This window comes from Miniopterus schreibersii (assembly GCF_964146895.1).
Source record: "Miniopterus schreibersii genome assembly, chromosome: 1".
Taxonomy (NCBI): Eukaryota; Metazoa; Chordata; class Mammalia; order Chiroptera; family Miniopteridae; genus Miniopterus; species Miniopterus schreibersii.
Genome location: NC_138101.1, coordinates 123,652,033 through 123,667,189, shown reverse-complemented (window position 1 = coordinate 123,667,189; position 15,157 = coordinate 123,652,033).

Genomic DNA, 15,157 nt, shown 5'->3' with positions numbered 1-15,157 from the left:
TTTCTAAAACCGTAATATATTTGCAAATGCATCAGAGTAAGACAATGACTATTTCTGAATGACGAAAGCTTACAATGACTTGGTTAAAGAAACACAAGAAAATCCTTGTCCTTCTAACAGAGTGAAAAAGAGCCAATTTCCAGCTCTGTATTAACTTACTTTTGATATTTAAATTCATTGACTTAATTAAATTCACTATTCAGCTTACCCATATAACTTTTCCTCAAGATTTCTCTTCACAAACCTACAACTTTCACAAACTTTCTACAACCTTTGCAAACCTACAAAGGAAGTTTTTATTATTTTTAATTAAAAATATGTATATATATCTTAATATTGATTTCACAGAGAGGAAAGGGAGAGAGAGAGAGACATCAATGATGAGAGAGTCGTCATTGATCGGCTGCCTCCTGCACGCTTTTGACTGGGGATCGGGCCGGCAACCCAGGCACGTGCCCTGACTGGGAATCCAACCGCGATCTCCTGGATCCTAGGTCGATGCTCAACCGCTGAGCCACGCCTGGCCAGGCTCATTGATAATTATTTAAAAAGAACAGGGATGTTGGCTTTTATTTCTAAGATTTTGTTTTTGGACCCAGTAAGTCCTATACACTAAAATTGAACTCAGATGAAGTTATAAGATAAGGAAAATGGATGTAGATTAAATGAATATAGTAGTTAGGATTTATGTAGTCTCTTGCCAAATTGGAATGTAAACTATTTTAATTGCTAAAAATAAAGAAATCTAAAGTATTTTTAAAGAACACAAAAGCTCAGAATAGGGTTAGAGAAAATGCACGTTTCTTTTATTGTCTTTATGGGTGAACTTACAAGGCTTGTGGCTCCTGTGTCAGGTGAGATTAACTAAGGCAGTCTTCCCTGTTGTTCACTGTGGCCCAGAGTCTTGCCCTTTACTTCAAAGGCCCAGAAACTTGAACTTTATCTGTATGTCCTGTTAGGGGCAAAATTGTGTCTCCAAATTTCTATGTTGAAGCCATCACCCTCGGTACCTTATAATGTGACTGTACCTGGAGACAGTACCTTTAAAAAGATGATTAAGTTAAAATGAGGCTGTTAGGTTGGAGCCTAATCCAAACTGTCTAATGTCATAAAGAAGAGGAAATTTGGACACCAGAGGAAAGACCATGTGAGGATACAGTGGGAAGGAAGCTATCCTCAAGCCAAGGAGAAAGGCCTCAGAAGAAACAAAGCTGTAGACACCTTGATTCTAGACTTCTAACCTCCAAAACTGAGAAAATAAATTTCTGTTGCTTAAGCCACCCAGTCTGTGGTATTCTGTTATGGCAGCCTGAGCAGACTAGTACATGCCCCAAGGTCACAGCTCTGGGGAAACTAGACTGACCAACTTACAGGACTGAAATGACATCCTAGTGTTAATTAAATAGTAATTTACACAGGGAAGTGTAATTGAGAAGGAGAACACACTCCTCAACTTGACTAGCTGGCACATTCTTTCTAGGGAAATCTATGTGAAAGCAAACTTGTCATCAGGAGATTATTTTAGAGAAACCAGGTAGTCACTTGTCCTCTGGTGAGGTCCCCTTCCAGGTGTTGTGAAGGACACATGGCTATAATCTTTTTTTTTTTTTTAAATCGTTATTGATTTCAGAGAGAGGAAAGGACAGGGAGAGAGAGAGAAACATCAATAATGAGAGAGTCATTGATTGGCTACCTCCTGCACGCTCCCTACTGGGGACCCAGCCCGAAACCTGGGCATGTGCCCCGACTGGAATTGAACCGTAATCTGGACCCTAGGTTGATGCTCAACCGCTGAGCCATGCCTGGCTGGGCCATAGCTATAATCTTGATGTTCACTTTGTTTTTTCCTGGTGGCCTGCTGATTGTGATCTCTCCTTTGTTAATGTGCTGTGCAGGCCTTGCCCACAGCCCACTCTAACTTCTTTCTAAACCATTTGCTTTGCTATTCTCGCCAGTGTATTGGGCCAGTGTGGCCCCTGACGCATGGGCAGCCAGTGATAATAATACTTACAGTTTGAGTGTTTGCCATGTGCCAGGATCTATGTTTAGTATATAAATGAAAAGTCATTTAATATTGTTCATGTTTAAAACAACATAAATGTAAGAATTTGGATATGTTTGTTTACTCTATAAATTTCAGATATTAGGACTTTCTGGTCATGATGTTTTTCTCAGGGTATGACAGGCAAGATGCTGTGGCAGGACGTAGAGTGTTCTAAAGCTGAGTTGATTATCTCAAGTTGCTAATCTTTCTGAAAAAAATGTGTTATATCTATCTATTTAAAAAGCAACTGTAAGTTTAAAATTTCTTTGCTCCTATACTTGAAGCTAAATGTGTTCTCTTTCAAAGACACATTTTGTTATTAAAGGAAGGTCAAGGGAAGAAGTTATGCAATATCAGTCTTTAAAGTTTCAGTTTTTCTGTATCTAACGTAGGTTTGAGGTGGGTGACCTTGTCAGGAGACTGTTGCATTCTCTTGAAGAGAGAAGTGCTACATGGTAGCATTTCATCTCTGGTGGTAAAGATTAGTTTCTGATAAACTGCTTAGAAAACCAGGTCTTTCAGCGGAAGCTAAACTACATCTATTATTAGAGGGATGTTGAAAGAAATATCATATTTCATTTATTAGTGAAAATTTGAAAATGGCATTGTTAATGGCAAAGATAGTACTTTCACTTGTTTGATGATAAATTTATGATTTCAGTATATTTAAGTACATCAATGGTTAATTGCTCTTAAGGAAAATTTATTTTTTAAAAAAAGACTTCAGACACTATAAATTATTGACTACAGCAGTTTTTTATTTGAAGCTTACAGTCCATGGTATTAACTTAAATTTTATGAATGTACTTACATAATATATACATATAATAACATTATCTACCACACAAGGGCCAACTTGATTTGGGCCTTTCCTACATGCGCTTGAGTTACACCCTCCCTCATGCCCCAGGGTTCTCTTGCGGGTCTCAGGCTTATAGAAACTGCAGCCCAAGGGCTGTGTCCACTCACCACCCTCCCTCTCTTTAGAGCTCTCCTCTCCTTTCTCCTGGGCTGCTCGGGGAGTCCCCAGTGCCGGTAGGGCCCAAGCCCACTCTGTGCAAGGCTCCAAGGCAGGAGGAGACCCAAGAGGGTGAGGCTGCTGCTCTGGCCGTTGCCTGCAAGATGCCTCCTGTGTCCTCTCTTGGTTTTCCAGACTTTCTCTTTTTCTGCCTCCTTGAGCTTTACAAGATTGTGTAAGGTCCTGTGCCCTACATTGGTTGTTTTTCTGCCAGGTAAATAGAATAGGGCATAGCAGGATCTATTATTTACACTAAAGGAATATAATATGCATTCTTTACTTTCTCCTTTTTTAAAAAAAAACATCGTCCCCAGAGATCTAACGCTTTTTTTAAAAAATATGTTTGTATTAATTTTAGAGAGGAAGGGAGCAAGAGAGAGAGAAACGTTGACTGGTTGCCTCTTCCCTCTACCCCGCCCCCCTGGGGGTTGAACTTGCAACCTGGGCAAGTTCCCAGACCAGGAATCTGAACCGGGGACAACACTCAACCAACTGAGCCACACTGGCCAGGGCACTGTCCTTCTTTTTCATGACTGCATGGTATTCACTTTTATGGAATAGCCACATGGAATTCCCTGATGTGGAAAGAAGCACAACACTGATGGACATTAGTCTCCTTTCCTCTCTCCTTTCTTCCCTCCATCAAACAAGGCTGAAGTGAACACTCTTCTATATACAACTTTGACCATTGGAAAGAGCATATTTGTAGCACAAATTTCAGGTAGAATTGCTTGGTCAAATGGTAGGGGGATTTCATGTTTTAGTAGATATTGCCAAATTTCCCTGCAGATAAATTGTACCAATTTATACTCCCACTAGCAGTATATGAGGATGCCTATGTTTCCTTATCATCAGAAACACTGATTCTGATCATTAATTTTCAGGGTCATCCTTTTACCTTCTCTTTGTTTGTTTTGCTTCAGACTGCATGCTAGGTCCTTAAAGTCTTTTGAGAAGTTTTCACTCACTTCATTGATTTCAGCTGCCACCTGTGGCCTGACACTTGGAAAGCTAAATCTCTACCCTTACCCCAGTTACATATTTCAGGTTGTCTGCTGGGCATTCCCATCTGTTCCTCACACTGTTTGAATTAACACATACAAAACCAAACATTATCCCCTCTTTGCATCTCTCTCCCGACCCCACCCTTCATTCATGCCGCCTACCACCCGCCCAGATGCAGACTGTGGAGAGGCTGTGGCAGGGGGTTAAACTCCTGGACCGCATGGACTTTGGAGCAAGACTAACCGGGTATGAACTCTGCCACTTACCAGCTGTATGACCTTGGGCAACTTCTTAACCTTTGTGTGCATCACTATCCCCATCTGAAAATGGAAAGAATAATACTCCAGAGGGTTGTGGTGAGAATTTAATGAGTTAATAATACATGTCATGTGCTTAGAACAGTGCCTATTATATGATAAATCCTATGTAAGGGCTATTTATACATTTTGACTCCTCACATCTATTGAATTACCAAGTCCTAGAGATTTTAACTCTGAAACATTTCCTGAAATCATCCCTTTTTTTCCCCAGTCCCAGGGGTGCTGCCCTAGTTCAAGCCTCTAGTATATTTTACCAGGACGATTGTAATGGCCTCATGAGTCTGCTTCTTATCTTTTCCTTCTAGAGCAAATGTTACATTTCTAAAACCCAGGACTGATTTTCTTTTAACTCCCTGCTGGACTTCAGTTACTTTGCCTACTAGGCCCTCTAGTTCCATTTCCCCCCTGAAGCACTTTTCCCAACCACGGGGTTCCAGTGGGAGCACCCGCTTCTCTCATGCTCTGCTCGTTTGGTCACAGTTGTTTAGACTGGGTGGGCGTGTGACTCAGGCTGTCCTGTTAGAACCCTTCCCTGGGGTCTTTCAAACTATAACTGTGGAAAGACAGTCAGTGTCCTCTCGTGTTGAAACTGGAAAGACAACAAAGTTCGGGAATTACAGGCAATTAAGTTTCCTGCCCTGTGGAGAAAGATGACAGCTGAAGAGATGAGAGATGGATGGGTAGTTTCTTGCATTTGAATTCCTGCTTCCAGCTGGTTCATAGTCCACCTGCACCCCAGTCTTCCTCATGTGACATGGGTCTTCTAATAAATCCCTCCCATTGTAATTTTTTAAAAAAATCTTCACCTGAGGATATTTTTTCCATTGCTTTTCAGAGAGAGTGGAAGGGAGAGATGGGGGGGGGGATCAGGAGAGAGGGGAGGGAAAGAGAAAGAGAGAGAAACACTGATGTGAGAGAGAGACATCAACTGGTTGACTCCTGCACACACCCTGACCGGGGCCAGGGATCAAACCTGCAACTAAGGTATGTGCCCTTGGCTGGAATCAAACCCGGGACCCTTCAGTCCTCAGGCCGACGCTCTAACCACTGAACCAAACTGGCCAGGGACCCCATTCTAATTTTTGAATTGAATTTCTTGGGTGATCTTGGCTCACAACATCATACAGGTTTCAAGTCCTCCTTTTCTAATTTTTTAAATCTGGGTTTCTGACTCTTGCAATACTTATCAGGAACATAGGACTTCATGCTCTGTCGATGTCCGTCTTAAAAATCATAATAAACTTTTATAATTTCATCACACATTCAAGGAACAAAAAATAAAGGTACTGGTAGAACTGTAGCTGTACATAAGAGAAAGAGAAAAGCAGTCACTGGCGACCGGGAACGGCCTCACTCACTGCTTGTCCTTCGTGTTCTCCTGTTGAACATTAACAATCTCATAAAACACCAGCATCAAAGGAGGCCCTCTGCGACTGTGATGGAGTGAGAAGAAAAACAAGACCCCTCCCCTATGATCTCATCTAAGTATAGATAAAACAAGGTCAGTCCACAAAGCACAAACATACCAAGCCTCCCCCTTTTCTGGCTAATATGAAGGACTGCTCTTGCTTTATCAGTTACAGCTTTGGCCTCGCTTCATTCCTCCTGCCTTACGATTTATGAAGATACCTAATCATAGAATTGCCCCCACTTCCTGACGGTAATCTATCCAGAGCAAAATCCTACTTCCCTGAACACAACAAAAAACCTCCCACTACAAGCCCAAATCCAGTCCTTTCTAGCACCTTCTTTCTCAGATTTCCCCAGTTTCCCCTGCTGCGTGTCCCCTCTCACTGCAATGAGCAGGAACCCAACTTGCTCAACTACAGGTGAGTTCTTGGTGGTCTTTGGGTGAAGGACATTGATACGTGGAACATTAAAAACAGTTTTGCTTGAAGAGTTTTCCATTAGATTTAGACTAAAGATACTTAAGTATAGTCTGGACAGTTTTCTAGGAGCTCCCAGTATACAATTATAGTTATAATGATGGATAGTACACACAGTAGGCTTTGATTTTCAAATACATGTTATAGAAGAACCATAAAAGAAAGACAAAGTGAAAGCATTTCAGGAAAGACATTTGTACTCCAATCTTTTTTTATTTATTTTATTTTTTTATTTTATTTTATTTTATTTTATTTTATTTTATTTTATTTTATTTTATTTTTTAATATATCTTTATTGACTTCAGAGAGAGGAAGGGAAAGGGGGAGAGAGAGACAGAAACATCAGTGATGACAGAGTCATTGATGGGCTGCAGCCCGCAACCCGGGCATGTGCCCTGACCCGGAATCGAACCCCGATCGCCTGGATCCTAGGTCGACGCTCAACCGCTGAGCCACACCCGGCTGGGCTCCAATCTCTTTTTTAAAAATTATCTTTATTGTTATGAGTATTACAGATGTCCCCTCCCCCCAGTTGATCCCCTCCACCTGGCATCTCCCCTGCGCCGGCCTTCTCCACACTATTGTCTGTGTCCACGAGTTATGCATATATGCATATAAGTTTTTTGATTAATCTCTCCCCACCCACTTCCCCACCTCTGCCTTCCCTCTGAGATCCCTCAGTCTGTTCCAAGCTTCTATATCTCTGGAACTGTTTTGTTCATCAGTTTATTTTCTTCATTAGATTCCACATATGAGTGAGATCATGAGGTACTTGTCTTTCTCTGACTGGCTCATTTCACTTAGCATAATACTCTCTAGGTCCATCCGTACTGTCTCAAAGGGTAAGAGATCCTGCGTTGTATTCCATGGTGTGAATGTCCCACAGCTTTTTTATCCACTCATCTACTGATGGGCACTTGGGCTGTTTCCAGATCTTAGTTATTATAAATTGTGCTGCTATGAACATAGGGGTGCATAAGTTCTTTTTGATTGGTGTGTTGGGTTTCTTAGGATATATCCCTAGAAATGGGATCACTGGGTCAAATGGCAGCTCCATTTTTAAGTTTTTGAGGAAACTCCATACTGTTTTCCACAGTGGCTGCCCCAGTCTGCATTACCACCAGCACTGTACTAGGGTTCCCCCTTCTCCACACCCTCGCCAGCACGCGTCATTTGTTGATTTGTTGATGGAGCCATTCTGACAGGTGTGAAGTGATACCTCATTGTAGTTTTAATTTGCATCTCTCTGATGATTAGTGACTTTGAGCATTTTTTCATTTGTCTCTTGGCCATCTGTATGTCCTTTTTGGAGAAGTGTCTATTCAGGTCCTTTACCCATTTTTTAATGGGATTGTTTGTCTTTCTTTTGCTAAGTTGTACGAGTTCCTTATATATTTTGGATATTAACCCCTTATCAGATGTATCATTGGCACATATGTTCTTCTATACGGTGGGATCCCTTTTAATTTTGCTGATGTTTCTTTTGCTGTGCAGAAGCTTTGTATTTTGATGTAGTCCCATTTATTTATTTTCTCGTTTGTTTCTCTTGCCCTAGGAGATGTATTGGCAAACATATTGCTATGAGAGAATTCTGAGATTTGGCTGTCTATGGTTTCTTCTAGTATTTTTATTTTTGTGGTTTTATGACTTACATTTAAATCAATGGCATTTTAAAAAATATATATTTTTATTGATTTCAGAGAGAGGAAAGGAGAGGGAGAGAGAAGGAGAGAGAGAGAAGGAGGGGAGAGAGAGGGAGAGAAACATCAATAATGAGAGAGTTGTCACTGACCGGCTGCCTCCTGCATGCCCCCGACTAGGGATCTAGCCCGCAACCCTGAATGTGCCCTGACTGGGAATCAAATCTTGATCTCCGGGATCCTAGGTTGATGCTTGGCTGCTGAGCCACACCTGGATGGGCAATTGATGGTATTTTTATACACCAACAATGATCTCTCAGAAAGAGAAACTAAAAAAAAATACCGTTTACCATCGCAGCAACAAAAAATTAAGATACTTAGGAATAAACTTAACCAAAGAAGTAAAAGACCTGTACTCAGAAAACTACAGGATTTTGAACAGAGAGATAGAGGAAAATATAAACAACTGGAAGAATATACTGTGTTCATGGATTGGTAGAATTGACATCATTACAATGTGCATACTACCCAAAGCAATCTATAAATTTAATGCAATCCCTATTAAAATACCAACAGCATATTTCACAGATCTAAAACAAACACTCCAAAAATTTATATGGAATCAAAAAAGACCCCAAATAGCCATGGCAGTCCTGAGAAAGAAGGACAAAGTTGGAGGGATCACAATACCAGACATCAAGTTATACTGCAGAGCCACTGTAATCCAAACAGCCTGGCACTGGCACAAGAACAGGCATATAGACCAGTGGATCAGAACAGAGAACTGAGAAATCGACCCAAACCACTATGCTCAATTAACTTTTGACAATGGAGGCAAAAGCATCTGATGGAGTAAAGACAATAAATGGTGTTGGGAAAATTGCACAGGTACGTACAAAAAAATGAACCTAGACCAGCAGCTTACACCATACACACAAATAAACTGAAGATGTAGAAAAGACTGTACTGCAATCTTAGATAGCACTTTGCTTCCCAAACCAGAAAAGAATGTGACTATTTCTAATACATTAGCCAGGGGCTGTCTGCTGGAAATGTAAAAGCTGTAGTACCAATGCATTTTGATTAAAACCTGAAGGTGGCAGTAAATTCCTACAAGATTTGGGTGCTTAGTGTAGAATTTGTATTTTTTTTCTTCTAATTATTCAAAATGGTATAGTGAGACTGCAGTTACATTTAATTTTATTGTGTGCTAATTAAGGGATGCTTAGGAAGAAGATAAAATCCTAAACAAGGATTATATTGTTATTACTGTTTACTGACGGAAAAGAAGTCACTATGTAAAGGTTTAGGAACATTGCAACAGATTTTACGCTTTAGGGTCACTATAGAAACAAAGTATGTAATTAAACAAAAAGAAGCTTTTAATACAGGTCAGAGTGCTCTGAAGCATTACATAGATAGTTTATATTTGTCTATTAATAACCCTGTTGTAGGCTTTTGCCCCACACTTCCCCAGTGTTATCCTCAACATTAAAAAAAAATTTTATCAACATTTTAAAAACATTCTTGTATAGTTGTGTTTTTATTCAATGATCTACTTATAATCAATAGAATTTCTAGATTATTACTAATAGGAATATCTTAAATGATAATTATAATTAAGAAAAGCTACAAATAGTAAATCAATAAATACTAATTCATACTAGAAAGTGAATTAGTCTATTGATCTTTTATATAAAGATCTAAAATAGATTATTTCATAGTCCCTTCCATTAGGAGATAAACATTGTTACTGGCACATTGAGTTACACCAAAAATTATAGTGAGGTATAGTGACCTCAGTATATAGGCACAAGATTATTAAAGCTTTGAAAATTAGGAAGTATAGAATTTCTATAATTTTTCTAGATAACAGTTAAGATAAACAGGTACTGTATACATTAGTGTGTAAGTACACCAAGTTAGTTAATTTTGTTGAGCAAAATAAATGATGCTATTTTAAATATCTTCCTATGACCATGGTGAATCATTATCAGTTTAGAAATAATTAATAGGAATGATATAAATTTTCAAGATGTTATTTTATCACTCGACTTAATTGTATTTAACTCTATTTTTAAGGTTGTATTATAGTAATAAACAATTAAATGAAAATTTAATTTTCATAATTCCATAGAATTTATTTTTTATTATTTTCTATGGTCATCTTTCTTAGGCAATTAGAAATTTTACATAAAGACTAAAGATAGTTATGGGTTGGTTTGGTTTTGACCAGGGAATAATGTAAAATCAGAAGCATAGACATATAACATATTTACTCCAGAAATATTGATACCTGTTCATAATAGAATATATGCAAAAAAGTTATTTTTAATACAAAAATATTCTCAATAATTGTAAATGATTTAATCCATTTCACTTTCAAATAGTGTTTAGATTTGTTCGGAGTAGTTGGAAACTTTGTTTTAAAAAGTCTCGTAACTGTAGATTCTGTATAATTTAGAGCTATTTTAACTTATGATACTTGAATTCAATTTTTTTCAGTTGGAAAATATAATAGTAAATATAAATATAATTCTCTATGTGTGATCACCAGATGAATAATGTGTATCAATGAAGCCTGCATTATTTTGTATTGACTAGCGGTGGTTAATACTGGCTGCCAGCAGAGGGCGCTTTGAGGTTTCTCTATTAAAATTCCAAGACACTGGTGGCCCAGAGTCCAGATTCATGTCTTCAAACTGTTTTCCTAAGTAAAGGCATTTCTAACATTTCTTTACTCCCTATGATTTCCTTTCTCATTTTACAAATTGCCAAGGGATAAGAAAGCCATCTAAAAAAAAACCCCAATAATTTCCAGCTGACAACACAAAACAGGTAAGAGATGGTACTATATGATCAAATCTGAGGGAGGCAGGGAACACCCTGGGCTTTTTTCTCCCAGCCTTTTTCAGACTCCATCACCACTGTTAGAAGTTCTCCCCTAGAGATCTGTATAAAACCCAGAAATAAAAGCAGGGGATTTATCAGGGATGTAAAGTACAGCACAGGGAATATAGTCAATAATATTGTAATAACTCTGCAGGTTATAGGATGGGTATCAGACTTACTGAGGTGATCACTTTGTAAGTTATATGTCTAATTACTATGTTGTACACTTGAAACGAACATAATATTGTATAATATTGTATTTTTTACTGAAAATTTAAAAATTAAAAAAATAATAAAAAGACCATGCAGTTTAAAAACACTAGTTTAGTCCATAAGGAATTGAACACCAAATGGAAAGAGGAAGCCCAAGGGGGAACCAGTGCCAAAGTAGCCTCTGGATGACTGAGGACAGTGGTTTTCATACTTTTTGACAGGAATGCATGCCTTAATACATATGTATGTAAGCACACAAATACCACACACATACACATCTTAAAATATCTTGAAACAATATTTATCTTCATAATGTATGAAAGAGGTATATATACTTTTTAGATATTTAAATAAATATAGAAACTATATTCTAACAGGGTTTTTCAAGGAATCTGACAAATTTGATTTGGAAATGTACATGGAAGAACAAAAGGCCAAAATTAGCCAAAACACTTCCAAAGACAAGTAACATAAAGAGATATCTTCTTACCAGATATTAGAATTTTAATAAAGACTTAGTAATTAGTGAGTTATTCATATGACTTCACTTATATGTGGAATCTAAACAGCAAAATAAAAGAAAAAACAAAATAGAAACAGACTCAGACACAGAGAACAGACTGATGGTTGCCAGAGGGGAGGGGGTTGAGGGGCTGGGTGAAAAAGGCGAAGGGATTAAGAAGTACGAATTGGTTGTTACAGAACAGTCATGGGGATGTAAAGTACAGCACAGGGAATGTAGTCAGTAATACTATAATGACTATGTATGGTGCCAGATGGGTACTGGAAATAGGGGGAGAGGGGATACTTTGTAAAGTATGTGATTGTCTAACCACTATCCTGTACACCTGAAGCTAATACAAAATAATATTAAGTGTAAACTATTATTGAAAACTAAAATTAAAAAAAATAACCAGTGAGGTACTGGCACAGGAATAGCTGAGCTCAAAGGACCAGAACAAAGGACTGGGAAGCAGACTCAGCACACCGGTACGCCTAGTCATGCTTGATGTACGACAGGGAGGGCTGCAGGGCACTGAGGGGAGAGAGGGCTCTTCAATAGCGGTTTTGGAAAAATAGTTACCCATATGGGAAAATATGAATGTTGGACTTCTACCTTTATATAAGTATCCATTTCAGTTGGAGAATTATGGAGAGATGATGATGACGACAAAAAAAGTGGATGTATAATTCAAATGACGAATATTCTCCGCTGTTGTTCCAGACCATGGGAGGTGTGCAGACCAGCTCAACTATGAGACTTGCCCGAGACTGCAATGTCCTTACCTGCCAGAGATACCTCTAACACCACAGGATTTGCTGGGGCCAACCTATATGGCAGGGCTGCTTGTCGCCTAAATCTGGGGCTGACCCTTTCTTCCTCCGGATGACATTCAAAACTGGCAGTGTTGGGAGTTCTCTGACCAATGGGTTGGATTCCCAAATGTGCACATTGTCTGCAAAATCTGAAAAAGGCTACTATTCATTGCACCTCCTAGTGGTATGAGGTGCATGGTGCAGTAAATCGTTTTTTACCTTGGATAGTACACCTCAGCATGACCCAGGCCCCCCAGTCTCACTCAGTTTGATAACTTCACTAGTGGGGCAGGTCCTTGAACCATTGCAGGGGCGTCTTTCACTTTCTGATACACGTTTCTTATCAGAGCATTTAGAGTACTTGCCCCTCTCCATCGCCCTCCCAGTCCCCCGGGTTGATTAACAAGATGCCATCAGTATAACTGATATGAATAATGTTCTGTGGAATGCCCAGTCAGTAAAAGTCTCTTTGGACTACATTGTAACAGAGAACAGGAGAATTAATATAGTCCTGGGTCGAGACCATGAATGTGTATTGATGTTATAAATAAATGTGAATTAATTCTGAATTTTTTTTTTCCCCTGGAAAGGATTTAAAATAACTGCATTTGCCAGATTAATGGCTGCATACCATATGCCAGAATTTGTCAATCTGTTCCATCAAACAGCACATTAAAATCATAGCACCGCAGCTCTGGCCAGGTGACTCAGTCAGTTGGAGGATCTTCCCATACACCAAAAGGTTGTGGGTTCCACTCCTGGTCAGGACATGTGCCTCGGTTGCAGGTTTGAACCCTGGTCCGGGCATGTACTGGAGGCAGCCAATCAATGTTTTTCTCTCACATCGATATCTCTCTCTCTCCCTTCCTCTCTCTCTAGGATAAAAAAAATTAAAATCAGCACAGAAGCTGTGATTGGGCCTATCACTTGGTTAAGTTTATAGCAGCCCGCTCTTCTGCCATAATCTGTATATTTGCTGGGACTGGACAAGTATATCCTTTACATTTTTAAGGATGTCACTACTCTGTGACATTTCCCCCCAGGATGTAGTATTACTTACAATTTACTGATAAATTATTCTGAATCTTAATTTTCAAGTCATGTATATGCTCTATTGGTGTTACTATGAACAAAATTTATACCAGACTTTTAACCACAATAAGCTTCTAAATTTTCTGCAATACTGTCACATTCAATAAGATTCTGTAAAACTAAAGGTATATTTAAATTTATTGATTTATATACATAATTGACAAGTTATATTCCACAACTCTAGAAGAATTTTTGGGGGCACTGTGAGAGATTTTCTCTTTTGTCACATATTTTGATGTGACGGTGGATTAGTCAGGGTTCTCCAAAGAAACAGAACCAATAGGACTTAAATAGGAAGAGACATATTGTGAGGAATTGGCTCACACAATTATGGAAGCTGAGAAGTCCCATGATCTGCCATCTGCAAACTAAAGACCCAGGAAAGCCTGTGGTGTGGGTCTAGTCCAAGTCCAAAGGCCTGAGAACCAGGGGAGCAGATGGTGTAAACCCCAGTCCAGAGGCAGGAGAAGACCCATGTCGTAGCCCAAACATGTAGGCGAGAAGTAGAAAAAGGCAAATCTCTCCTTCCTCTGTCTTTTTGTTCTACTCAGGCCCTCAAAGGCTTAGATGATGCCCACCCACGTTGGTCTATGTTTTTTGAGTCCACTGGTTCAAATGCTGATCGCACCTGGAAACAAACTCACAGGCACACTCCAAAATAATGTTTAATCTGAGCACCCCTTACTCCTGAACAGGGACTTGGCACATAAAGTTAATCATCACAGGCAGACAACAATCTTTTTTTCTTTGATTATTTAAATAGTTTCCAAGTGACTTTTTAAACTTTTAAGTTTTTAAGCTTTCATTTGTAAATATTACTAGAAACTGATATCTGTTAGTTTATTTGGGTTTTGCACATTTGTTCAAATCATATTTTTAAAATATATTACTAGGTCTTGCACATAATTAAAAAAAAAAAGTAGTTCAAATAAAGTATAAGATTAATTATTATTTCAGTGAATGTTGTATTTAATATTATTACTATTTATATCTCCAGATTCAGCACTTGAACTTCAACACATCTTTATAATTAAAAATATATATATTTTTATTGATTTCAGAGAGAGAGGAAGGGAGGGAGGGAGAGTCATTGACCGGCTGGCTGCTTCCTGCACACCCCCTACTGGGGATCGAGCCACAACCAGGGCATGTGCCCTGACCGGGAGTCAAACCATGATCTCCTGGTTCATAGGTCCGTGCTCAACCACTGAGCCACGCCAGCTGGGTATCATTTTTTTACTTTATCACTTTTCTCTTCTAATAGTAAAATCATGTAGCCCTGGCCAGTGTGGCTCGGTTGGATGGAGCGTTGTTCCATACACCGAAGGGTGGCGGCTTTGATTCCCAGTCAGGGCATGTGCCCAGGTTGCAGGTTTGATCCCTGGTCAGGGATTGATGTCTCTCTCTCCCACCCTTCCTTTTTCTAAAAAATCAATGAAATAAAACAAAACTTTAATAGTAAAGCCATCTATTTTAAGCAAAATTTGTGCCAGTCTGTTACAGTGTTACAATGGTACTACTAGAAAAATGTCACATTTTCTAACATCTTTTCTAAAAAGCACACTGAAAGTTTGTAACAAGACATATTGGAAAGTCTTAAAAATCATAGCACTTTCACTAACAGTGGAAAAATACTTTCATAGGTCTCTTCATACTATGAATTGTATTCATCTAAAATGAAACTACAAAACATTCAACATCCATTTTCCCATTAAAGTGACAAGATCGAT